General features: G+C 53.5%; 1 protein-coding gene across 1 annotated transcript in view; it reads right to left on the bottom strand.

Moving 5' to 3' along the window:
- LOC100906218 (irregular chiasm C-roughest protein) overlaps positions 1-25,390 on the bottom strand; it is a 68,373-nt gene extending 42,983 nt beyond the window's left edge. Inside the window, exon 1 of the mRNA XM_029111760.1 lies at positions 25,324-25,390. The gene's annotated coding sequence lies outside the window, so the exon portion shown is untranslated. The remainder of the gene's footprint in view (positions 1-25,323) is intronic.
- Between the last annotated feature and the right edge of the window lie 503 nt (positions 25,391-25,893).

Genomic DNA, 25,893 nt, shown 5'->3' with positions numbered 1-25,893 from the left:
CAACGACTCACTCGATGAGATGGAATTGCGTCGGAATGCCGGGTGCAATATGAGACTACGGAGACGGAGAACCGAAAAAGACGTGGTGGGAAACGCGGCCGTCTGCGCCGCCGCTGACGAGGACAAAGGCGGGAGGCCGTTTCTATTTTGCGCGCTTGTTGCACGCAGCCAACAATGCGTCCGCGCAGAGCGGGGCTTCGGCATCCAGGGACGGCATGGCGCGATGCGAGCACGAGCAGTGATTCGCGAATGTTGGAGATGCTCGTCGAGATTTCTTCTACCCGAGCTCGACGGAACGAGCGTTGCGCAGCCTTATGATTCCTTACCCGAATCGCGCTGCTCTCTGTTCCTTGGGTTTGCGTGGGGTGCGGGAAAAGAGTCGGGTTTTTACACCGAGCACACGGGCTACGCTAGGAACGCAAGAACGACGCGTTTTTCCCCCGGAGAGGGATCGAGAACGACGACGATTCTCCAGATGATTGTTACGAGTGCAAATCCCTCCTCTCAGCGAGCAGCCCTCTCAGCACATCGGGCTCTCCTCCCTGACGATGATCGGATCGTGAGAATAATCAACATCATGACACGACATAAATCGACTCTCAACAAATTATTTGCGAGGATCCCGTTCGCTCCTCAAGCTCGTCTTTCTTTCGATAATTCGTCGCTCCCAGTGCGGATCTCGTGCCCATTCCACGAGGTAGCAGGAGGTCGGCATCGATAAGCACAATAGAATCCGAGCATGAGCTCCTTGCTCGAGATTAAGTTTGCACAGAAGCCACGCGCACACACATTAGGAGCGAACATACAGGAACGCCGACAAACACAGGCAACACACAGGCAGTTAGTCGGCGCGACGGCCGGAGGTAGTTTTTGCTCAATAAAAACGAAATTAATGTGGCTTATTTGCACAGCGTGACTCACAGCCCTTGAACTTGGCCATCCTCTCTGTTTCGCATTAGATGCTATCGTTCTCAATTCTCCTACCCCCATTCCCCCCGTCCCACCCTCAAAGCCCCTTCTCGGGCTCCCGGAGTCCAGTTGATTCGCTTGCCGCCGAGGCTCACAAGCGCTCGAGATCCGGGTGCTCCCGGAGGCGCTCCCCATGTTGGGCCTCCCATCTACATCCTCCAGCTGAAGGAGCCCGTTGTAGCGATTCCATTTTTCTTTGAGGTTGTGAAGGTCTATCGGCGGGACGGGTGGGGAAGTGGTTCCTACGCACTTCTATCATCATGGGCCATCGCTGTTCCGCTGTATCATCTCTTTCTCTTGGTGGGGCTTATCACGCCACATCCGAGTTGCAACAGAGAGCACCGCCAAACAATATGTTTATTAATGTACGACTTCCCTCCGCGCTGTACAACTTGTAATGGCAGGAGCAGCAGCAGCGGGGGCCGGCGAATCTCGTCCGGTAGACATGATGAAGTGTGTTTGTTCAGCCAGGCAAGAGGATTCCGGTTTAGGGGCGAATGGGGCGAGCGAGGTACGGAGGGCGAGCGGGCGGGCGGGCAGGAAGATAGTCAGACGGGTAAACGGTCAAACCGGGCGCAGTCGGCGGGCAAGTGAGCATGATGAGAGCAGCGTTGTGTCTTTTTTCCGAAGCGTTAGAGGCGAGTGAGCCCCGAGAGCAATCCTCACTTTGCGCTCGCAAGAGTCGGGACTCCGGTCGAGCGAGGGAGCGAGCGAGCAATGAGATGCTGCTTGCCGCTGCTTCCGGTCACCGGAAGGGTATGGGGCTTGCCAAAGCTCTAATGCCTCTTCCGGTCAGGTGGGGAGAACGCGCCAGTGCACGTGAAAGGCTGAAGCATTGACCAAAGCTCGCCAGGCGACCGCGGCGGGTACAAGTGGTCGACTCGATGGGTTTATCTCTTTACCGAGATTGGGGGGCAAGAATCCGTTCTCGAGGGCCACCGTCGCTGCTTGACCTCCCCCACTTCACTGAGCTCTCGGAATGTCCTCTTATCTTTGCCGGCGAGTCCGAAACTTCATTGATTGACTCTGCGAGAGCGTGACTTGATATAAACGTGACTCATCGACATTCATAAATGTATCCTCGGGGAGGATCTCCGCTTGCATTCCCAATCGACCCTGTGACATGTTCGCACGGAATTCGGAATCAGCTCCGCCGGCCGAAAGCAGCTGCTCGGGATACGGCACGATCTTTCCGGGCAGCGGCGGCGACGTGACCGAGATCTTCCAGCTTGCTCGTCGCAAGCGTCTCCGTATCCATTACGGGAGCTCAGTCGATAAGTGAAACATCTGAGGCTTCTTGTTTGATGCCGATGTTGCTTCCTGATTGAGTGCATCGCTCGGGAACTAATTCGACACCGATACGACGACCCCGGCAATCGGGAGAAGCATTGAAAATCGTTGCAACAGAGAACTCTCTCATCCGTCGGTTCGTGCGATTGAGCGTGACGGCAGACCGAGCTTGTTTCCCGCCTCCTCCCAGACGCTCTCGAGCAGAGATATGTTCTCCCTACTTGCGTCGCGAGCTGCTTTCCCAATTTTTTTTCCCTTTCGAACGCTCGCCTCTGGGGAAACGCCTCCGGTTATGCCTTCATTTTCGGTCCTGACTGGGCCTCGCGCGAACTCTCTGATACTTTGTTGCAAAGCAAAACTATGTATGTATTCAACATGGAACGAATGCCCGCGTTGTTTGGATGTTATTGTGTTGCCTCACGCTTGTTCAATCCGAACGTGGATTCCAGGCATTCCTGGCTTACTCCCGGCTTCCAGCGACCGCATCTGATTAGTCCCGATGAGTCGTCGGCGGCGACGACGCGACGCCGGCGCCGTCAGAGGGACGGACCAGGGTTTCCGTGTAGAGCACATTGCTTTATTTTTGGACGGCCCCGAGGAATAAAAAACTCACAGGAATCGCACGGCGTCTTCCGTCGGCAAAAGCTGGAGATGACTTTGAGAATAAAGTGCTCGAGCAGTTTTTCTTCCTTGGCTCGAGGTGCAATTGTAACGAATCCTTTCGTCGTTTTTGGTCGACCCTGTGCAAACTCCGTGATGCATAATTCACCCGTGCATACGCCCGCCGTGAAAGTATCCGATGCACTGTGCTGCCGCAGTAATTCGTGCTGCTCTATGTGAAGCTTCTTTCCAATGGCTCGGTTCCAGGTCGACTATTCGTGAGGCCAGTGAAACTCTGTTGCTGGCTTCAACGCCTGCAAGTTTCCTCGTGATAGGTCTCCCGTAATAGCGAGAGCACTACTGCGTTAACACCGTAGCTAGGCCGTACGCCTTGCTTGTTCGGTCCGCTACCGGGCGACCGTCGTCATCGGTAGGACCTAACGGGCGGGCGGGTTGGGTCGGTCGACCGGACGGACGGTGAAGTCGGCGGGCTACCGCGACTGGCTGCGACAGAGTCATAGAGTAATAATAAAATTATTTCGACTTCGTCCGAGCCAACTCACGTCGTCGTTCGGCGACGTCACGCTCCATCCCACGGCAGATGAAGCCGCGGGTCACAGAGATTCCATCAGTTTCGCGAGTGAATCGCGCTCCGAAGACTTCGTTGACACCGTATCACTCAGCGGCGTCAATTATGCATTCGAATTTTGATACATCCCGTTCCGATGGAATGAGAGCGGCAGTGTTCTTCAAGATCGCGTCGCGGTCTCCCATCCTCCTTCTGAGACGAAGTCCGCAGCTCGGGGCTCCGACCCGGCGACAGGAAGTGAAAGGAGCTCCGCGTGCCTCTGAAGACTTCTGTCGTCCCATTTTTCTCGCAGGAGTCTTACCCGGGCTATTATTTCTGCATGCTCGACTCCCCGGGATTCAAAATCATCGTTACGGGTATCTGTAACCCCGGACAGAACTCCGTTTACAGTGTCTCCGCGCCCGGAGGGAAAACAATTAAAATGCGCGACTGCATCGAGAGTCCTGTCTGTTCAGCAGTGCAATGGAACGTAATTTGTCAGTCGAATCAGATCGTGACCAGCACCATGTCACAAAAATAATAATACCTATCCCCTAGGTCACGCGCCAAGCGGCGTGACCTCAAGCGACTCGAGGGTGAAGTTCAACCGACCATTGGTCCCTCCTCCAACCCCCTCCGGCAGAGACCCTCGTCGAGCCCCCCTCTTAGCCCTGCAGCCCAGGGTCCTCATCGATCCCCTGCTCATTCCCGCCGATTGTCCCGGAGCAGTGGAGCCCGAGCAGGCGAGGTTTACGCTTCCGTCCCCAGTCGTCCTTTTTCTGGACCCAAAACTCTCCCCTGGAGCGCTCCACGCTGGCGTTTCGAGCGAATCCCATTTCCCCGTCCCGCGTCATTTTACCCCCCGAGGATTCCGGAGAATGTCCGATCGTGGGGCCGCCGAGCGTGTCATCAATACTTTGATCAAAACGTACCAATTTAGATTGTCGACCCGAAACTGAGCCTCTGCGAATTGAATACGTCGGACGACTGCCCGGAGTGACCGACTGTCTCCCCGTCCAACTCCCCGGGGTCGTGCGGAGGTTTTGTTGATTGTGGAGCAGGCGAGCAACAGCCGATACGCGAAGAGGAGGTCATCCGGTTCCCGATAAGAGAATGCAAAACTTCGCTTGGCGAGTACAACGACCTTACCGAGAGCACCGATAAGGTAAAAATAATAATTATTCAACCTTCCCCAGGGCGCTCTCAGAGTAACCGATAGCTCACAATTCCTTCGAAACATTCGTGTTTCATGATTGCGTACCTACGAGGTGACATCGCAGCGAGACCGCGATGAATATATCAGTGCGATTTGGAAGCTCACCCGGGGAGCCGTTGCGCTTCCAAGCGCTCGGTGGGCCGTGCCGGATTTTCTCTTGTTTTGAGCCCGCGCGCCGACGTTGCGTAGATCACGCACGGGGTGCTTGAGCCGAGAATGTTGTCGACAGACCAGAAGCGTAGGCCAGACATAAGTGCAAACGAGCTTTCCCACGGCCGAAGTAGCGGCAAAAAGGGTTCTAACTCTGACGCTCGGAGAACGAAGCTGTTGCTGCACCAGAAAGGCGAGCAGCATCATGCTGTAGAGAGGCTCTTGTCGCCCATCACCATGGCTGGCATCGCGGGAGTTTCTCACATGCGCAGGCTTGGAAGCGATACCGGATGCAAAGTATACTTTTATTTGTTTTTGTCGTAGGCTTGCCTCGGGATCTTTTTATTTCCTTCTGTCCTCCTCGCTTCAAGAAACGAACGAACGGTCGGACGGACCAAGGAGAGAATGGGAGAGAGCGAGTGAGGAAGTAAGAGGATCACCGAAGCTCACAGCTAGGCATGGCGTGCCAAGAGTCCATCAGGCCGTCACACCTGTCGTGAGAACGAGCTTTGGCAATTTATTAAAATTACTCAAGGCTCTCTAATCAAGGTGTCAGTGAGTTTCGCGAGTCGGCCGAGGTACGGAGCGGACCATTCGAATGGCGGACATTCTACACGATCGTCTGATGATCGTTTATCAGCACTGACGCATCGATGTGTGAGGGCTCGACATAAATGTCAGGGGTGACCCAGTCAGAGAGGAGATCTTCCATCCTCGGTCCCGGGATCCTAGGATGTTGTTCTGGGAGAATGAGCTTCTGGATGTTGTCCATTTTTGTGTCGGGGAGCGAGCTCTGTTCCTTCATTCTGGAAAGCAGACCGACGGAGAAGAGGCGACGGTCGACATTGAGATTCTGAAAGCTCATCTCGAGATGAGAGTCCGAAAGGAACTTCCCAACTCAGTGAGCTCCCGAGGCGATTCCACCACAACGAACTCGCACCGACTCGATGAGGCATGAGACTCCACCCGCTTTTCCCTCAGAGGGCATCAAAAATACTTGATCCTCGCTTGTTCCACTTGATAAAACTCCATCAAGTGATCCCACGATTGGATGCCTCTCGGGACCCTCCACAGATCCAATCAACATCTGATTACAGCCTCTTTGACAACTCGGCTTAGTACCGTCCTAAAAGCCCGAATCTCAGACACCCGATGCGCTCTGAGACATGAAACATCGAAGTCAAACCAAGCATATCGCTTTGAGGGGAACCAAGCATGTCGGAGAAATGTGAGGAGGATATCGCTTGGGGCTCGGAATCGGAGGAACTAGACGGATCTGTTTCCCGGGTCAGGCTCACGGCCGGATAAGACCTCGGGATTCGGGAATCTCTTTGTGAAGCAGTTCTCGCATTCAAGCACTGACAGGCTTGCTCGACAAAGGGTCCTCCGGATTCAGGAACATGCGATAACCGCCCTTTCCTCCGGCGTTCAGCCGTAAGCTATCGTCCGCGGCGACCAGTTTCCGAGTCACGAAGCGCCGGTGGCAGCTAAAGTCGTTTTTTCTCCTGGTGCCGTGGGGTCCGGTGGAACTTCCCTCGGAACAGTGTCTCGAGGATGCTCTCGCTTGCGTATTGACATCATGGAAGAGAATAGAGGTCATTCAAATTCTTCGGAAAAGCGACGGATCGGCATCGAGTCACGGTCTCGATCCCGGTCCCGGGCAGATACGGGAGAGACATCAGAATTACTTGCATCGGTAGATTTGGCGGAACCGTTGGGGAACCACGGCCGGAAGTATCCGCGATAATCCCGCCCAGGAAACAAGTGCTTCATCGCCGATCGAATTCACCGGGATCACACTCGAAATGACCTGACGAATGTCGACGGCATTTGCGGGATTCGCCATCAAATGAAAGTTCTCCAACGTTCAACACCGAAATTTATAAAAAGCTCCGTCGGAGATCCGATCCGAAACTCGGAGACGGAGAAGAGCGTTGGAGAAGAGTTCGGGTGGGGATGACAAACCAAGAGACAGTTCTCGGTAGGGTCTAGAGCTTTTTCTCTCACATCGATCTTCTTCTCGTTGGCCCACCACCACCCGACCGAGTTCCTGACTGAGTAAGTGACAGACAACGTTCCACCCGAGCCGGGGAAAACCGTTCGTCCACTGCTCGCTCAGGACGGGAATTAGACGCGAGGCTTTGTAGGGAAGACGCCGCGGCCGTCGCCAGGCCCGTTTTCCGAACTTAAGCCTCTCCCAATTCAGCCCATCCGAGACGATTTGCGAAATCTATGCAAAACTTCGGCTCAGCTCGAAATTATACATCAAATGAATGATCGAAATTCTCGGCACGAAGAGCGACCAACTCGAGATATCTTATTCCGAATTAGAAATACCGGCAGGAGGAGCGCTCGAAGATTTCTAGAGATTGAGCTCCCGAGCGTCGCACGACCTCCATCCTAGCTCGGGGTCGAAGGCGTCACAATCGACCAGCGCGCCCACGCGGCGGTGACCAGGACAGGATGATGGATTCGCCGTCGACCTACGAGGCCGATGAACTGGAATTTCAGCTCTTCCGAGCCACCTTCAGACGCAGACGCTCCGCGATGATGAGAGCGTCAGATGAAGCGTTCATGGGAGTAACGGAGTGGCGAGTCGTTCTGTCCATTCGATGATAGGTCGGTGCGTCGCTCGGCCGGCGGGATGGGTGGGTTGGTCGTTGACTATGCGAGATTCTGTAGGTCGGCTGTGGCAGACAAGCTGATATGAAAAGGGAGACCAAGCGACCACTCCCCGCTCTCTGTTCCCTACCCGCTTGACTAGGAGCAGCAGCAGTATAGGCTGTCCGTCAACCGAACGCCTACTGCACGTCCAGCGAACGAGAGCAGGCTGTTAGCCTTTTCGAGGATCTCGACTTGGGCGGGAGAGGGAAGTTCTTGCTCTTCATTCCATTTTTTCTCCGTCGAAGTCGACGAGTTCGCTCGCTTCGGCCGAATTTCCTCCCTGCAGTCATGCAGAAAAATACGACGTCGGGAGACATCGTCAACAATGGCCTCTCGACTAGCAACCACTAGCCGGCTTGCGAGCCAAGTGACTACTGAATAGAAAGCAACCAGGCCGACCGTTGGAAAAGACTTCCCTTGAGCGTCTTTGTGCAAGCGTGTCGCCGTGTTTGTTCGTGACTGCGTCCGTCCGTCTGTCAGTGTATTTGTGTGCCCACAATTAGTCTGTTTGCTCCACTAGTAAACGAGCGACGGCAGCAGCAACAGCGTGTCAGACGTGCCTACATCGAGGAACAGCAAGAGTTCGCCGCATCGGGAAGTTCCGTCGCGAGATCGGACTTGTCGGAACGGACAGCGGAGCCTCGCTCACTCGATTGCCTCTTGATCAAGGTTCCTGGCTGTGAACCGACGCCCACGTCAATTTTTGCGCCAGTTGTCTCCGAGCTGGGGGCCTTTTCCGTCTCCGACTCTTCTGGATACTTCTGTCCGTGACGTGGTCTCGTCGCACACTTTTCCCGCGGCTTGTCCGAACAGAAGCAAACGGCGGAACGCTTGCGAGATCCGTCTCTTCCGAGCGAACTTTTCAGACCACAGACCCCTAGTGGAGGATACGGCGTCCAGCTTAGAAATCCAGTCGGAAAGCAAAGTTGCTCCAACGATGAATATTTCACCATAAACGAAAGCCACCGACAAACTACGAACCACGCCGACACGAATGGATAGCTAGCTAGAAATCTGGACGGTTTCCTCACTATCCATATCACTGCGGAGTGAACAAATCTCTCGTGGGAAGGGTCCGGAAGTTCTCGCGACAGACAAGTCCGGTGTGGGTACAATAGACACTTCCATTTCGGGAGCGAATGTTTCTTTGCGAGAAGTTTCGTTCAGCCTCTCGTTCCCCTCGTAGCCGTATGGACGAGCGAACGCGATTCGCGACTCGAGCATAGCCAGCAGACGCCTCCCGTCTCCAGTTTCCGCGTTCCATCTCTGAGCCGATGCTCCAGAGCTTGCAAAGGATTCGCATCGTCGCGCCGGGCTCTCCTTCGGCCTCAAACGGAAATGTCAAGTTTTGTGGGAACACGAACTAAGAACACGATTTCTCCGAATCACAATTAATTATTCATACACGAATGAGGTCAATGGGGTCTAGACTCTCGTGCCTTCAGGAGGGATCATTTATTTGAACGAATCTATCCAACGCCCAGGGATCGATACTTTTTATAAATTCGAAGAACGTGAGGAGATCAGAGGAACAGCCACCCCGAATACGTTGATTGTTTTCAAAGGAATCATTAGAGGAAATTCACCATGGAAATCTTCCTCGACCCTTATCGCCGCGGAGTACTGATTGCCAGCGCTGTGGAATGTGAGTACACCGATGTATGTATGTATGCAGTGCAAAAACTCCGTTCTGTAGCTGTTGTAGGTACGAGGTGATCCCATCGATAAGGGCGGAAAGTGTTTTTGTGCTTCTATCGTCGCCGTAGTCGAGACCGAAAACGCCAAGGGAGTTTAGGCAGTCGTGTTCGCCGTATCGGTCGAACGGGTCGAAGCATACATGGTAACCCGGGTTTTTTGCTCTAGGCTTTCCCGCCGAACTTCGCCAGAATTCAGGACGACGGAACGAGAGCCGACCACCGGTATCGAACGCATTCAGAACGTATTATGGCTGCCAGGAAGAGTGTGCTCGACGAAAAGTAGGCGGCAGACCTGGCCCCGAACGGGGCGAATCCGCTTCCCATATCTCGTCAGTGCGTCCTCACACCACAGATGTCTGGTTTTCATAAAAATCCGAAAAATTCGTCCATTAACGGAAGCGGGCTCTGCGTGCGGCGCAGCAAGTGGCCGTTGTGAACTAGTTGTAGAAGGAGCACGTTAGAAGAAAAACTGGTGGGAATGGAACGACCGTCCCAGTGAGAGAGAGGGGGAGAGCGGCCGCTCGACTAACGTCACTTCGCCTCCTGCAGACACCGCAGTGAGGATAGGGTAATTCGACTCTGGGCCGGTCTAATCTATAAAACTAATATTTTCCTTCTAGCATTCGGATTCCCTCCGCAGTCGCGGTGCGCTCGCTGTCGCTCCCCAATCCAGTCGCTGGGATTAGGGTCAAAGTCGCATGCATGCAACAGAAGTTCAGGCGCTGTGCTCCGTCTGCATTGACGCTCACGGGATTCCGCTGGAGACGTCCGCCGAACAGAGTCGGATATTCCGTCCGTCATATTTTTACGTGGAGTAATAATGGAGATCATATCGACTAGGTCTCCTGGGAGCTCCGTGTGATTCCTTTTTGCCCGTGGGATCGAAAATGCATACTCGAATCACATGTTCATGAATAATAACAAATTTTGTCGACGATCGCGCCAGAATGCGGCCGGCTCTGCCGGGCCACGGTTCCTCTGTTACCTCTTACGGATCGTTGTGTCCCGTCGGGAATTCGCTGGGGATCTCGATGGTCCATTGGGAAGCCCCTGGGATCCTTGGAATCACAGGAGAAACGGAGCATGATATTCCTAAGCTCTCTCACTCGTATGTCTCATCGACGATTCCTCGCGGTGACCTCGAGATTCTCGCTCGTCTTCTTCTCAGGAACGCATCCCCTCTAGCCATACGTGAGCAGAGCTCCGTGACGGAGCATAAGCACACTTCATTGGCATTAGCTCAAACCTTTCCGACGATCGTTGGGGCCACGTATTAAACGCAACGCTTTCGCGAGGCAACCGTGACTAGATCGAAGGTCAGGAAACAAATGGAGTCCTTGGGAATTCCGAGAATACGACCCCGAAGGATTGGTGCATCCCTGGAACCTCTGCCTCCGGAAATGTAGGTACTACGAAGTTCCCTCAGGCCCTTTCAGGTTGAGATTCCCAGTCTTTCTGATGTCCATGGGCCGAGAATCTTGATCGTTGCTCACATTGAGATCGCTCGGTGAAAAAGAGCCTCAAGTGAGGGAATGTCGATTCACTCGCCAGAAACGGATCAGGTCGCCGCACGACATGAAATGCTCTCCCAGAAGAGCTCTTTTTGCGTCGGATCGGTATCCCGATTTTCATCGGCTGAATGGCTGTCAGGCGGATAGCGCGCTAGTTCCGTTCACGTGGGAAGGCGCTCCGGATGAAAGCTCGCGGGTCGAAGGCCAGCGCTCGGGAGGCATGAGCCTTCAATCTCAACCCTATCGCTTCGAAATTAATTCTTTTCTCGAGCCCAAATGGGAAATTCGTTCTCTGAACTCTCCACGGATTCCCGGAAAAGTCGTAAGCGTGGCTGTGGCTGTGAGGGTGCAATCGCGAGACTCTTTGGGAAGCGATGAGATGGTTGCTTCGTTTGCTCTTTCGCTCAAAAATTAATTACGGACTTCGTTCGCCCTTGAGACCTCCGAGACTTCGCCCCGCGGAGCTTCAGCGGCCTCGGTGACGAATTAATCGAAGATTATTATCTGAGTTGTTTCCACTCATCGCCGGATTGAACTAGGCTATTCGAACCATTCATCTTCTCCGGTGGGTCGGCGTGATCGGACCGCTCCCGGAAAAGGAATCGCAGCCTTCCGAATTTGCATTTTAAATTGGGATATTTTTTCCTGCTTTCCCGTGATTAATTCGACGTCATTTCTCCGAAGGGGGAGGGTAAGTGGTACGACGGGAGTCGACGTCGACACCGCACGCCTCGACGAGAGTCAGGCGCACGGCTGTCGGACCCGTGTCGAGAGCGCGTCTGTAATTAGGTGGCGATGAATGATTTCGTGCCTCTGAGCAGAGCGGTTTCTCGAGCTCTGCTCCATTCGACCGCGGCAAAGCAAAACACGGGCCGTCGGAAAACCGGTGGTAGTCAACAGCTCTCCGTGCGAGGAGAAACGAAACGTCCGAGCGTTCACCGAATATCGAGCCCGGCCAGCAGCGCGGCGCCTCAACATGCCGACGGAGTGATATAGAAAGAGAGTCTGACATTCGCCTTGTTTACGCTCGCTCGTATCGCTCGAAGGTAACGCACTCCGACTTAACAAACCCGGAAAGAGAAACAACGGGGCGACCGGAGTCGAATAAACACCTCCCGCCCTCCCAAGTAAGCTGCGGAACCTCGAGCGAGGACCCACAAGAGACCAGAGACGGTCTCGGCGCCACACGGTCAAGATGCGACTCTAGCCCACGAGACACCGTCGCCGTATCGTTCGAGGCACGACAAGGAAACTATTGCGCCGGTGTCTGACGCAGACGAGCATGACCGTTGGGAATGGTGGCATGACCATCTTATTAGAGGCTCATTGTCACCTCAAGGCTTCAGTTCCCGGGGGATTTGCACGACACTTCCAGATGCATTGTGATTCCCCCATTGTGGTCTTGAGGAAAAACGAGCACACGACGGAAGAGGCGGCCCTGCGCTGTTTCTCCTCTTGCCTCTGAAACTGGAGAGGATCAATAAAGAACTCCGTATTCGACAAAGTCGATTTTTCCCAGAGCTCGGTCGGAAAACTCCGAACCGAGAAATGGATGCGAGCTCTCGATCGGAGAATTCAGCCGAAATGCATAAAAGCTTCTCTTGCTTGGCTTGCGGAGCGTTTCCCGAACATCGCGGGCTGCGTTATCACCGGCTGAGTGCCGCTTGTGTCACTATAAAGCCGCATTGCGAGTTCTCCGACCTCCACCTCTAACCTTCGGCCTCCCTTGGGGTGTTTTATCAGCACACACGGAGGCCAAACACGGAATCTGTATTGGGCAGCGTCATCCTCTGAACAAGTCGAGCTCTGCCAAAGTTTGAGTGATGCTCCGCGATCGGGAGAGATCGACGCAGCGGAGTACAAACTTTCGCCTCATTCAAATTCTAAAATCCGGACCGAGCTTGACAGCGCAATATTCATTCTTTCAAGCGGTCGCGGTTCAAGCTCCCTCGCGATTCATGTCGTCGCCGCCATCCAATGCGGCGAGAGGTTCCAGACTCGATCCGCGTATCCGTGTGAGGTTTCGCGCGGGAGGTGCGCGGGAAGCTCTGGCAGGAAGTCGGCACTCTATCGAGACTCTTGCCTCCATACGGTCTTGCTCATTCACTTGTTTCGGAGTTCCGTTCCTTCCGGCGGACGCCCCGAACATCGCGCGCTCGAGAGCCAACTGTGGACTTTTTCTCGCGAATGGCTCCCGACAAAAAGACACTCTTGTGGATGAGCATACATGGGTACAGAGGTATACAGGAATATTCATTCGGAAATTCAGACTGCGATGAATCCACGTCGAACGAATGGGAGGAAGCGCGGGAACGACTCGGCTTCCTCCACAATGGAGAAGTTTGAAATGCGTCCATGGAGAAGCGAATGCCCAGAGGTACTTTTCCCCTGAAGCACTCTTTCCCCCCGTGTGGTTCGTGTTTTCCCCTCCGGAAGACGTCCGGCGAGGCCAGCGGACTACGCCGACTCGACCACTGTAAACAAAGCCTCATGGACAAATATCAGGAGATCTACAAAATACCCATAGTGTTGTCAGCTCGCCTCGGTGGTGAGGCCGCCAGCTGCACGGAGCAACGAACGCACGGGGGAAACGTACGAACGGGACGGCCGCAACGCTCAGCACAAAACTGTTTACTTAGAGAGCCAAGAAAGTGAACGAAGTGGCCTGTCGGTCGGTCTGACGGTCGGTCGGTCGGTCGTTCTTTCGGTCCGTCGGTCTTTCGGTCGATGAGAGCAACCGACTGAGCCAGAGGGAGCGAAGGAGCGACGGAACCCGAAGTTCGACTGGCTTCTCCCGAAGATTTTCCCGCTCGCTCGGCGGCGGTCCGCCGGAATCATTGACGGACGGACGGGTGGACTTGTTCGAAGCTCGCTGGGCACAGCAGCTCAGCTGACAGCCTCTTAGCAAACTATTATTTGACCAGAGAAATAGGAATGTAAATCGCAGCTGCTTAGTGGGGCGACGAACGGCTTCGCGTTGTGGCGTTGGAAGACCATACACTCGAAACAACGATAACAAAAGCGAGAGAGACTCGAACTTTTCGACTGCAGCGGCGTCATAAGAGTTGTCTCAAAGCAGACACACGATGGACAAGCGAACAGAAAAAACAATAACAATCTAGGAAGTTCGATACCGACGACGCTTCATTTACGGCTAGGCGAGTCCGAGCTGAACACTTCCGTTCGCGTCAAAACAGGGACAACGATGGAAGACTGGCGAACGCTGGAAACAGCACGATCTTCCTGTTTTCGGGATTCGTCTGAATACGTTTTATCCGCCCACTATAGCGTACCGAATCTGACATGACTTTCGCACGACTCTATCAGTTCCCTTGAATTGGATCACAACACCCCAATAAAATGAGTTATTCATGATTTAATCATGTTCAAGAGGAGCTGTCTATAAATATGTGTATATTTATTATTATGTATGGGTATATGAAATCCCCAAGATGGCAAGAACTTGCTCTCCACCTATTCGCTGGACGGACAGCTGCGAGACCATGCGACCCGTTGGAATTAGTCTCATCGTGTGTGCGACCCATGTTCTGCGGGACAATTCTCAACCTTGGTCCATCCGTGAGACGATGCTCTCGGCTGCAGGCGTGCCAACCATATCAGCGTAGGGCTCAGCTGTTTACCTGATGAGTGTATGCATATGATGCCCCTTTCCGTTTGGCTACATGCGTGTCCGTTCCTTCGACCGTCCATTCTGGCCGCAACAGTTATTGCTATAGTTTTGAACCGTAGGAGGAAGAACAGGGGTAAGGGAAGGAACCAACGGGAGCTTGCTCTCGACGAGACCCTGTGTTCACTCGCCCGCCGGACCTCGGCGTTGCGTCCACTTGGTGAGCGAGCTGACGGGCAAATGACCGAGCGCTTGTGTCGATGGGTAATTGCGAAGCTCACCCTTGCTCTCCCGTAGCCCCACGTCGCTCCGGAGGAGAAACGATCCACTGGCTGGCTGGCTAACCTCCCAGCCAGCCAGCCAGCCAGCCACCCGACCACCCACGGATCGAGTAACCCCACGTTTGAATGGCGCAATAGATCGCCTCCATTCGCCGTCATTGCCGCTAGGGCCAATGCTGACGCGATAGCGATTGGCAAGATAATCTTCGGTCGGTTCGCGCGCATTGTTTGCTTTTCTGTTAGCCTGTTCGTGAGATCGATGCCCAGTCGTCTCGGTGGCCTCCCGGCAATAGCGTCCGTCACTGTTGCCGACCCTTTTCCGAGCGGGCCGCCCAAGGAGCAGGGAGAGAAACAATGCCGAGCCCTTGACGAAGGAGCAGGAGCAGGAGCAGGAGGAGGAGGACGACGACGACGACGATACAGAGGGTGAGGAAACGGAGGCGGATAGGTAAATGGCCGAATGGAAAGCGGGTGAGAATTGGGGGGGGACCGGCATCGAATAAGACGAGGAACAAGGGTAGGAATGAGGAGCTCCTCAAAAGGACTCCGCGAGAGAATGGCAGCGACACACAGGAGAATAAGAAAGAGTCTGCTTGCCGGTCAGCTAACGGAATCGAGAGCGACCTGGAGCCTCTTTATTCTCTCACCGTTCTATCTCCCGCCGTTCCGAGCCCACGTGAGTGGCAGCGGCGGGATGGCGATCTGAGCGAGTAAGACTGTGTGCTGAGGTAAGAAAAAAGCCCGAGGGCGGTGGCTGGATGACGTCCGCGCTTTACGACGTTATAAAGTCGTCGTGGAAATCAGATCCGAACACAGCAAGGCACTTCTTGGCTTTGAGTGACTCCTCGTCGGCCGACTTCTTTTCCTGCCTGAATCGTCAGTCGTCGTGGTGTCGGTCGGTCCGTCGGTAGGACCGTGGCTCAATCGCTTGGCTTCTTCCCTCAATCTGTCGCTTTCGCACCTTCCTCTGCCTTTCTTTCCCGTGAACAGAGGAAAAACGTAGCTATACGACTGTATCAAACTGTATCGAGGCCAGATCGTACTGAGAAAGTCTTATGGAGCATCGCGACGAGCGAAGGCCTTACACAGAATCAGAGCGTTTCTGACAACCCCGTTCCGCGTCGTGGAGACAATAGCAGATCGTGCTGAACTGTCCGAGAACCCGAATATCTGCTCCCGCAGAGATCCCGGAACGCCGAATTCCCTCCTAATGGGGAGACGTCAGATGCGAGCGTGAACGGAAGCGATTGACGGAGTCGTGAGTTTGATTATTATTCATCTACAAGCCCAGGAACGAGAAAGGAGACCCAGGAACACACGGGGAAGCCTAGGAACACACGGGGAAGCCCAGGAAAATCAAGGGATGACCCGGGATATGCCTGAACACACGGAATATCCATGAATTCACGGAATTTCAAATGGAGGTCCACCTCGCCTCGGAATCGGTCACGCTACGCGTTCGATTTCTCCGCCCTCGATCCTCAAGGATCAATGGAAATGTGGGACAATATTTATAGTCGATGATTTTCCGCGCCATTAAGCCGGTGTAAAAACCGTCCATATTCCGACTTCACGCTCCTCCCCGCGATTTTTCCTGAGCCGCAACGTGCTTGCATGGCTTTATTTATAGCTCGCTCGATCATCGATCCCTTGCGCCGGATGCGCCTCGCCGAAAACGAATTCAGGAAACTCTAGATACTCACGGAAATGTTTGTCAGTGGAAATATTCATGAGCGAGAAGGGATACAGAGAGCCCACATCGATCGGAGACGTGAAAACGTATGCATACGAGCAGTCAGAAGAGAACGAGAGGAGGAAAAATGACCGAGATAAGAGAAGGGCCTTCCGGGCGAAATAATTAGCTTCCGGAAAGAACGTTCGGAGAGGTTGTTCATCACAATGACACTGATGATATTGATTAATTGTTCCTTCGTGCAAATGGAGCCTGTCTTCAAGACAATCTTGCTCCAGGGAAGCGAACGGACTCTCGGGTCGACTTATTCAAATGAGTCACAGTGATGATATTCTGTACGCCGCCTCTCTTCCAGCTCGAATGAAGCCCTCCACATGCAAAACAAACCGACGTGCGTGTTTACGTAGTGACTCTGCGATCGAGTCCGCATCAATACTCTCCAGAGGACGGCTGGGTCAGGAACTTTGCTGAGCTCCGGGCATATCGCGTCGACCTTGTTACAGTCAGTTTCAGAAAAACGCTGTTCCTGATCTATTCGCGCGCACGCATGCACGTGAAACCCGATCGCCCGAGTTTTGGCATGAACTTCCTGATTTCGACATTCTTCATTCAATCTTCGTTCCGAGCCGGAAACTTCGCTTCTCGGCATTTTTTTGAGGGGGACCGAGTCCCGAGAGAAAGCAGTTAGCCCGAAACGCCATAATCGGAATGATGAATCGGCCGTTGAAAATTTAGGCGGAATCCTCCTTCCGACTAACGGCCTTTCAATGGATGCGACACTTTCAGCAGCGGAGCTCTATCATACTTAATTGTCTCAATTAATTACTACCCCTAATCGTGCTCGTACGTGACGCAACGAATCCGTGCTGTGACTCTTGCATCTGGAGGTTTGGCTCGGCTACCGCCTCGACTCTGATGCAGGCTTCCGGAGCGAATTCCACCGACAGAGGCCCGACCATCTTCCGACGACAGCGCAATACCAGCAATCATTAGACATCGATACAGGCTCATTGATATCCGAGAGTAGGTACTCTAAGTCTCAGCAGCCCGACCCTCTCCCTCCCAGGAAGCCGGTAGGGAGCGGATATTTCCAAAGAGGTCTCTCCGAGGAATCCCTCCGCCAGGGACACCGCCGCGTGAGTCGCTATGTGACGCACCGAGGGAAGACCTCCTACAATAAGAGAGGACGAAGACGCGAGGACTACGGAGACGCCTCGACATCCACTACATTAGAGAAATTGCTTTGTGAATGGATCTCACGCTTCTCTGCGAGAGAACTCCCGGTCCAGCACGTCCCGCCATAGCTCCACAGAGCCTCTCCATCTGCAATTCTGTCTGTCGTCTGGCTTATGGCTAACGCCATATCCTATGTAGATGTCCACCATATCGAGTTCGGCGAAACTCGGATAGATATTTGGGCAAGAGGTCCGTGTAAAGTGTAGGTCACTACATATTTCACTAAAACAAGATCATAATTCCCTCGGACAAACATAGCATCCCCGAGTTTCCTCCGACCGGTCGTCGAGTCCAGGGGAGGTTCTCTGAGACCCTCAAGACGAATCAGGCTGCGACTCGGAAGAACTTTCCCAAGGCTCCTCAGCCGCTGGCAGCCAACTTTTTTCTTCGTTCGACTTTTCTATCCTTATCTTGCCCTCTCGTCCGGTGCGTCTCGTTACCCTGCTCCTCGCTCTTTAGCCGTCGCACGTTGGTAGGATTTCCCCATCCCATGTTTCTGTGCCCTATTCTTTGAAGGCTCGAGTCATTCTTCGCTCTTCGTATCGCTCATCCCCCTCGTCCCACCTCTCTCCTTCCTGTTGTCTCGTGAAAACAAGCAACAAACTCCACTTTCGATGCAAAACAGGCTTCACCTTATTCTGGCACATCCGTTCTTTTTTTGCTCTCGCATCGAAGCCTATACCTGGCCCGACGACAGGCCGTGCTTTCACGCTGACTTCTTCCCTGGAACGATCTTTCCGTTTCATCAAACGTATAGTATCCGCTTTTGCGATAGCACTGATCGGATGTAGACGCAGGTAGTCAACAGAACCTCTTCGATACTCCGACCTTGTATTGGATGAGTTTTTCCCTCTCGTAGCATGGCGGGGAATCTGAATAAGGAGACGGAGCTCTTACCCCTCCGAATTAAGGCCGACTGCAACGATCCCCCGTGAGAAGCTCGCGATGCCAGAAGTTCGAGCTCGCTGCACTCGGGATCCGGACAAGGCTAAAAAGAAACCCTCACAGTGCTGTCTCTCTCGAGTGTGAAAACCCCAGGATAAGCTTCCCTTTCGTAAGTTAATAGCGCGGCGAGAGCCACCGGTCGGCTCGTGTACCGTTCGGAGTTGTGCTGACTGAGGACTTTCCACGAGGCCCTGCGGAGACCAACCAACCGAATGAATGTACGAACCGACGGGAGCGAAGAATAAAGCTCAAAGGCTTTGACGGCGACCAGTGTTCAGACACCCTCCAACAAACCTCAGCGACCCTTGAACCTCGCATTCTGTTCCCTGCCGCCTTCGGCTCGTTTTATACTTTTTCGATTGTTCCGTCTACTCCCCTCGAATCGACTCGTTCAACCAAAGGCCATCAGGAAATATCGATCCGAGTCCTAACACCGCGTTCGCTGCCCTAACCATACGGGCGGCTGTGCCTATCCGAGGGCCCTCCTCGAGCACCCTCGGGGTTCAGATTTCAGATCGAGGTTTTTATTAGGGAATCGAGTGATATCGAGTAGAGATCTACGGCGCCGGCGTAAGGGTTTTCGTTACAGCGCAATCTGCGCGTAATATTAGGGCTCCTGAGCCTCGTGGTGCATTCATGTCCTCGAGGGCGGGTCCGAGGGATGCATTCCAGAGAATCCATACGATCACGGTCTCGCAATCAGGGATTCCAATTCTTCGAACGGTGCTGAGGTTCTTCAAGCCAGTTTTGCGAGGAACCTGTTCCGCCTGCCGCGAGCTCCAGAACTGAGACAGAGGAGAGACGAGAGGAATGATTGTTGTCCGGCTCGGTCGCGGGGCCCTAGAACGAAACTTCGGAGAGCGGAAAAAATTACGCCCGGCTCCCGACATAACAACGACCAGAACCGGATGTGACTCATCGCAATTAAGAGCCCGTTTCCCTGAGCGACATTGAGCAGCGAGAGAACGACTAGATGAGCGGGCGACCGAGTTTATCCCAACGCGATATCCGGAGCTAACAACAGGCTGTCGGGCCGCGGTCCGGATAAACTCTCGGACTCCTTGGATTCTGCTAGCGTCGAGTCCAGTTCTGACCGCGTCTTCCATTCTCGTTCCGATCAAAATTCCGGGGTCACACAGCCAGATCCGGACTCAGCTCTCGTCGTGGCCGACAGCTTCGCTCCGTGTAAAATCGAGAAGAGGAAGCAGGAAATCTCCCTCAGGGAAACCGAGGCATCGACGGAGAAGCGGGGAAAACTCCAGAGAAACAAACAAAGGATGCGAGCCATCACCACTCCGAGAAATTCAGCGGGCAGCCATCGACGGAAGGTCGTAAAGCGGCTTTCGTTGGCGTCGTAGCGTAGTTCGCTTCGAAACTCTGGCAATCGCTATTAGCGAGCGGCGTTCTGCCAGCCAACCTTTTAACCGGCTTCCAGCGCTAGGTGTTAAGTGAACGTCAGAAGCATCGTCGCCAAGCGAGAATCGGAGCAGATTCTCGCGGACAGATTCCGCCGAGATTCGAGGCGCGTGGCCATTGTTCCCTCCCGTCCCCGCCGGCTCCAAGCCCGTTCCCTCAAAGTCTTGTCGTGGTTTGGAAACCCTTCCTGGTTGGTCGCTCGAGCCCCTTTTCAAACATTGTCGCATACAGCATCCTCGTTAGGCTAGATATTGATGATAAAAGTAGGCGAGCTGCGCCAAACCACCCGACCAACAATCCTGTCCGCTCGAGCCGCCTGGTGGGCCGCGGCTTGGCATGCGAAAGGATAGATTTTCATGCGTGCCTTCCAATAAGCTAAAACCGAGCAACCGAGCAGTCGACCGAACTACGGAGCGACCACCCGCCCGACGGGGTGTTAATGTTGAGTTAACATCGTTAATCGTCCGCGTAGCTGTGGCAAACGAGCCTGCGAGACATCGGCAAACGGAGGGGCGGCAGATCGCTTAGAAAGCAGCGGCGGATGGGAAACACCACGAAACCGGAAAAAGGCAGGAGAAGTGTCTCGCTACGAGGAAAGATGCGGGGAGCCAGGAATCGATGGGAGAGTCCCAATTGAGTTCAAGCTCTGCCCGATCCCGTGTCGGCCGAAAGCATGGTCTCCATTCACCGCCAAGCATCGGGGCTATCAGATCTTGTTGGGGAGCAGAGTTTACTGTTCTTAACGAGATCCGTCAATTCGAGGGACCATTTCAAGATTCTGCCGTGATCTCTACGGAGACCTAATCGCCAAAGGGAGTGAACGCGATCTTGGATCATCGATCGATACTCATTATCGGCTCGTACGTTTTCCTCGATGATATCCCCCTTGAAGCAATCGGGAGCAAGTCCCTGGATTGATTCATTCGCGGCTGATTCGCGAAAACTGCAGCTCACTCGTTGTCTCATTGCTTGAAAGCTCCCTCCTGTGCGCCGCGGCGGGCTCTTGCGAAGAAAACCGACGGGGTGGCGAATGGCTCTAAACCTCGAAATCTAATGCCATTGTCGCCGCCCTGAATCGCTGCTGTCTCCTGCGACGGCCATTTCTTTTGAGGCGTCGAGAACTTCAATCGAACCTCGGAGTCGACGGGAGCAAATTTTGTTAGCCTTAAAAGCACCTCCGCTGTTCGCTCGACTTCTCGATTTGTGGACGAAATGAGGAAGCGCCTGCCTCTCCTGTTGGCCCTCTTGGCGGTTTTGGTCCATCCTAGGCTCTTCGAGATCAGCTCGTCCGAATCTTCACTGTGGAATGTTCTCATATCGCAAATCAGCAGAGATCATGAAAGAGAGATTCCTGCACGCCTCGTGCACTGAGATGAAACGGATTCGAGCATCGCGACCAACTCCGCAATTATCGACTCCGCGATGAGATCTACTGAGGCAACTCGGTGAGACGAAGGATTTCCCTCGAATATAGATCCCATGTCGTTACGGAGTTCACCGAACCAGAGAAATATCATCGGCCATTCGAGAAAGAGCAAAAGAAGCCAACGCAGGCGGAACCGAAGGACGTATCTGAGGGAGGCGTTTCACGGCAGACGTGTTGAATTACAATGACCGACCGATTCACTCAGGCGCTGGAGATCATCTTTCGTCATTCGGCCGGCATCGGAGTCACGTTGTATCTGCCGCAGGTATCAACGAGCTCGTGTCGAGCCGAAACCGCGACACCCGTGGATCTCGAGACGTCGATTCGTCGAAAAAGCCCTGAATGAATGAGTGCGCATTCTTCGAAATTTTGACCCGAGAGAATTTCAAGCTGATGCGGCTCAACCCGGGAAATGATGGCCAAGTCATGGAGCGATGTCGAAATTCTGCTCTCTATCGTCTATTGCGTTGGAGAGCCCTCGGCGAAATTATCGCGGAAGCTCGTGTCTACACGCGATCCGGAGCCCTGGGTCGCAGGGCCCGATCCGGAAGGACGCGTTCTCCGGGACGCTGAATGAGGCGGGCGACAATCGATTATTCGAAGGTTCACCGGGAGCTATCTCGACTTCGATTGGTTCAACCTCAGTCAGCACGTTTGTTTCCGAAGCTCCTCTCGAGTCTGACGGACCATTTTTTTTCGCTCCCCAGATTCAGACCGGGTAAGCGAGCGACCGAGTATCAGGTGAGCGGACGCGTTCGATCGAGTAGGAGTGAACGTAGCCAGCTATCACTCCCCCAGAGATTAAAACAAAAGCTTTCGAAGTTCCGTGCTCGTCCCTGGGGCACGAGTGGTCATTGCGATGTCCGCGGCTCCTGTCCGGGTCACAGTTCCCCGTCAACTTGTTACGTATGGCTGAATACGGTACACGAGCTCCAGAGAGAACAAACGACCTACAAGGCCGATTAATAAATGTGGTTCAGCAGCGAGTACATTCTCTCTAGTTGATTTAGAAGTATTCAAAAGCTCATCTGTCTTCAAACGGCCGTGTTTAGGATGCACGCAAATCCTACGGCGGGTTCGAGCTTAAAATGGCTCTGGGCATGGATGATAATAATCGCAATGAGCACGTCACGGACAAATCGCTCGAGACGGACCGACTGCGGATGATGAGACGCTCCCGATGACTCCTGATCATGACGTAATCGTCACGGGCGGTCACTTGCATATCACAAGAAGAGTTCTCCGCAGACATCGGACGCGAACCTCGAGCGCGCATGTGCCGCCGACACCTCATGTCGAAATTACTTGCCGAGCACGCTCGATTTTTGATCACGGGAGACGCCGCTAGATAAGCGCAAATGAGCGATGGATCCTATCAAAGACTCCTCTACGCGGGCCTTCAGTAAACATCATTATCATAACGCAGAGTTTATTACGGCCACAGTAGTCGACCAACGAAGAAATCGAATGAGATCGGATTTGATTTTTTTCTGCATACAACAGATCTTTTGGCTCATGTACATACGTCCACGTATTCATATCACAGGCTCCCACAAAACTGTCTCCATGGACTCTTCGCGAGTAACTGCCTCCGCAGAATACAAACACGAGTTTCGCAGACGAAAGAGACACACATGCACGCTCAAAGGGAGTTTCGAGTCGAAATTTTCATTTGGCGTGCGTTCGTGTAGTTCAGGGAATGCACGGCAATGTTTGTGCTTCGGAGACTTATCGCCCGATTAGCTAACATTAGGAGCCGCTGCTGCCGCGTCTGTCGCCGGCGCTGCGGCAGCCCATGATGATAAAAGCTTCTGCAAGCCGTTCGGCAGCGGCAGCAGCAGCAGTCTCGTTAACTCGTGCCCGAGGTGTCTTCCATGAAAATGTGATTGAATTCGCTCGAGCGTTCGACCGCGAATCAGGCCTGTCCTGGCCGAGCGTAGTTCAGCTTGGGAGAATTTGTCCTTTTGGGCGCACTGCCGCTTGAATGCAAGGATTCGAGTCTCCAGCTTTGTCAGCGCAGTTAGAAAACAGCAACAATCGATAGACCTGTTCCGATCCCTGCGGGCACATCTCGAGATTATTAGAAAATCCGTCCGTTGGCTCCCACGTTCGGTAGAGGCTCTCGCGAACATCATTATCACGAGAGACTGTGTTTCCCACCTCCACCTGATTCTTTTATCTTTTCTTTCCATCGGACTCGGTCCTGCGTCCCGCTTCAAAACTTCCTGCGCCAGAACTTTCTCGTTTTTTATCCGCTTAATCTGCGTCGATGCGCGGGTCGTACCATGTAGATTCGCGAATTAACTCCAGGCAGTCGATTCCTGACCATCGACAAGCTACCCGGCTGCCTATCTACCTATTGTGGTCATCCGTGTAGAATCCATGCAGCTCGGGCGGCCGTCGTTGTGCCTGAGAACTCGATTTCGCGGGATTCGTCATCGGAAGTTTCCGAAAGAAACCGAAGTTTCCTTCCCTGCCCCTCGTTTCCCTCTTCCTCAGATTTCTCCGATGCGAATTCGCGAAGGACGCGATGATTACTGCCAAACTCTACGTGAGGGAAATTCCGCGGCGTTCTCTGTCCCTCGGACGGGTCCTCTGCAGAGCTCGAGGTAGATAGTGGACGACTTGCTGCCGGGAAAGTAATTAGAAGAGAATTTGAACTTGAACTGAAAATTGGAGACTACTGCGGATAAGAAAGTCCCGAGAACGAGGCGGACAAATCCCGCCAAGTTCCCAGCAAAGAAGTCTCTTAAATATTCTCGGAGGATTTAGAGAATATACACCGCCGATGGCAGTACCGGCAGAATACGAGCAGGAGGGGAAAAAACTGGAGGAGATCGCAGGCCGATGAGAACAGTGCGGGAGCTCGAGAAGTGAGCGCAAAATTAGCGGGATTACCGCTCACTATCACGATTGTGACCCTTGTGCGATGGCCTCGGAAGTTCCCTTCCCATATTGTCGCTCCTTCCCGTCTTCCTTCTGTCGGAATGCGGCCGAGAGCCAGCGCATAAGATACCAGCTGGGTTTGAATCTTGCAGCAATCATCGCTACTCGGGATCTCCCAAGCCGTCCAGCGAGTGTGCGTGGAGAATAGAGGGACACAATCGCCTGAGGGGACAGACTTGCGCTCTTATTAGGTATTTATGATTCACTCACTCATTCATTCTGTTCGTTCGCTTCTTCGTTCGTTTATCCCGGCATTGCTTTGTATTCGATGGAGGGCGAAAGAGCCCGAGAAGAGCTCGAAATTCTTCTCATTGTTGTAGTAAGTAATATAGGAACTCGACCGGGGCTTCCGGGGGGATGGGCAAGTGGCGACCGCGGTAGAAGCAATGTAAGGAAGATGAGCGCCGTCGGCTCGTTGGTTCGCTCTTTTCGGGTGGGGTAGAGGTTCGTCCTTTGTGAGTGCGGCACAAAGAAGTTGAACTTTGCGTAGACTTCAAACAACAAACGAGGACTCCAAAAAACTGAAACTTACTTCAGATATGCACGACCGCCACCGACAACTCCGAAAGTTTTAGTGCACGCTCGATTCTCATCCGGTGTCTGCGTCCGAACGTGAACTCACTTGTTGGCTGAGTAAACCTTCCTCCGGGAGGTGCAGCAAGTAGCGACGCTTCGAGCGATAAAACTCAACATGATTTTGCGAATCTCGATTGATATGAATACTTCTCGCCATGGTCTGTCGTGAATAATTATATCACGGACTCATCTACGCATCCAGGAGAATTCAAGCAGTGCCGAGAATTTGGACACCCGTCAGGACGGATAACCCAATCTCCGCGGGAGAGAAATTCGGAGTAGAGAAATTCGGCAAGCCGCATGAGAATTTGTTCCCGCTCGTCAGTCAGAGTTCCAGGAGTTCACGAATGCTTCCCCGATGCGGATTCTCTCGAATGTCGAAAACATCAGAAAGTGTCCCCAAATCTAGCTGAGGCGATGTCTTGATTCGGTCGCGTTCCTACCGACTCGATCATGCATCCATCACGTCATTTGGAAAACATCAGCCGAACATGCAAGCGAGGGTACTGACCAGCGCCAGGAAGTCCTCGGAGGGTATCGTTATCCTTTGACGTCGTTAATCCGTCGATGAGAATGGATGACACTTACAACCGACCAAGATAGTCCACAGAACAGTTTCTCGATATGAATCGCTCGATCGATCAACCACCGGTATTTTTGCTCATATAGTCATCACGGAACAATCGGCTCCGATTTCTTCCTTTCCTAGCCGGCGCTTGTCACGCACATGACATGCACTTTCACTTCAGAACATTACTTCCAGGGAAGGCGATAGATCCTGTTCGGAAGTGTAGCGCGTCACAGCGTAATTCTTCTCACAGATTCGGAACTTCTCCCTAGCTATGCACCGTTTCAAGCCAGCACAGGTTTCAGCACAGATTCCACACCGCGTGGGCACTCCAGCTGTCTGCGAATCCCACTCTGGGCTCAGGAGTCGGCAAGAGATTGTACTCTAGGGGAGAGTGCAATCCAGCGGTGGAGGGTCACACAGGAGAGGGACAACTCGAAGCCTCTAGTCGTCGTTGTGCCGCCGCCGCAGCCTCTCTTGGTCAGGGTGGTCGGGGTGGTGAGCAACGCGACA

This window comes from Galendromus occidentalis, unplaced genomic scaffold (genome assembly GCF_000255335.2).
Source record: "Galendromus occidentalis unplaced genomic scaffold, Mocc_1.1 scf7180000077466, whole genome shotgun sequence".
Classification (NCBI taxonomy): domain Eukaryota; kingdom Metazoa; phylum Arthropoda; class Arachnida; order Mesostigmata; family Phytoseiidae; genus Galendromus; species Galendromus occidentalis.
The sequence above is the reverse complement of the archived record's forward strand: the minus strand, read 5'-3'. Positions and strand labels throughout refer to the sequence as shown.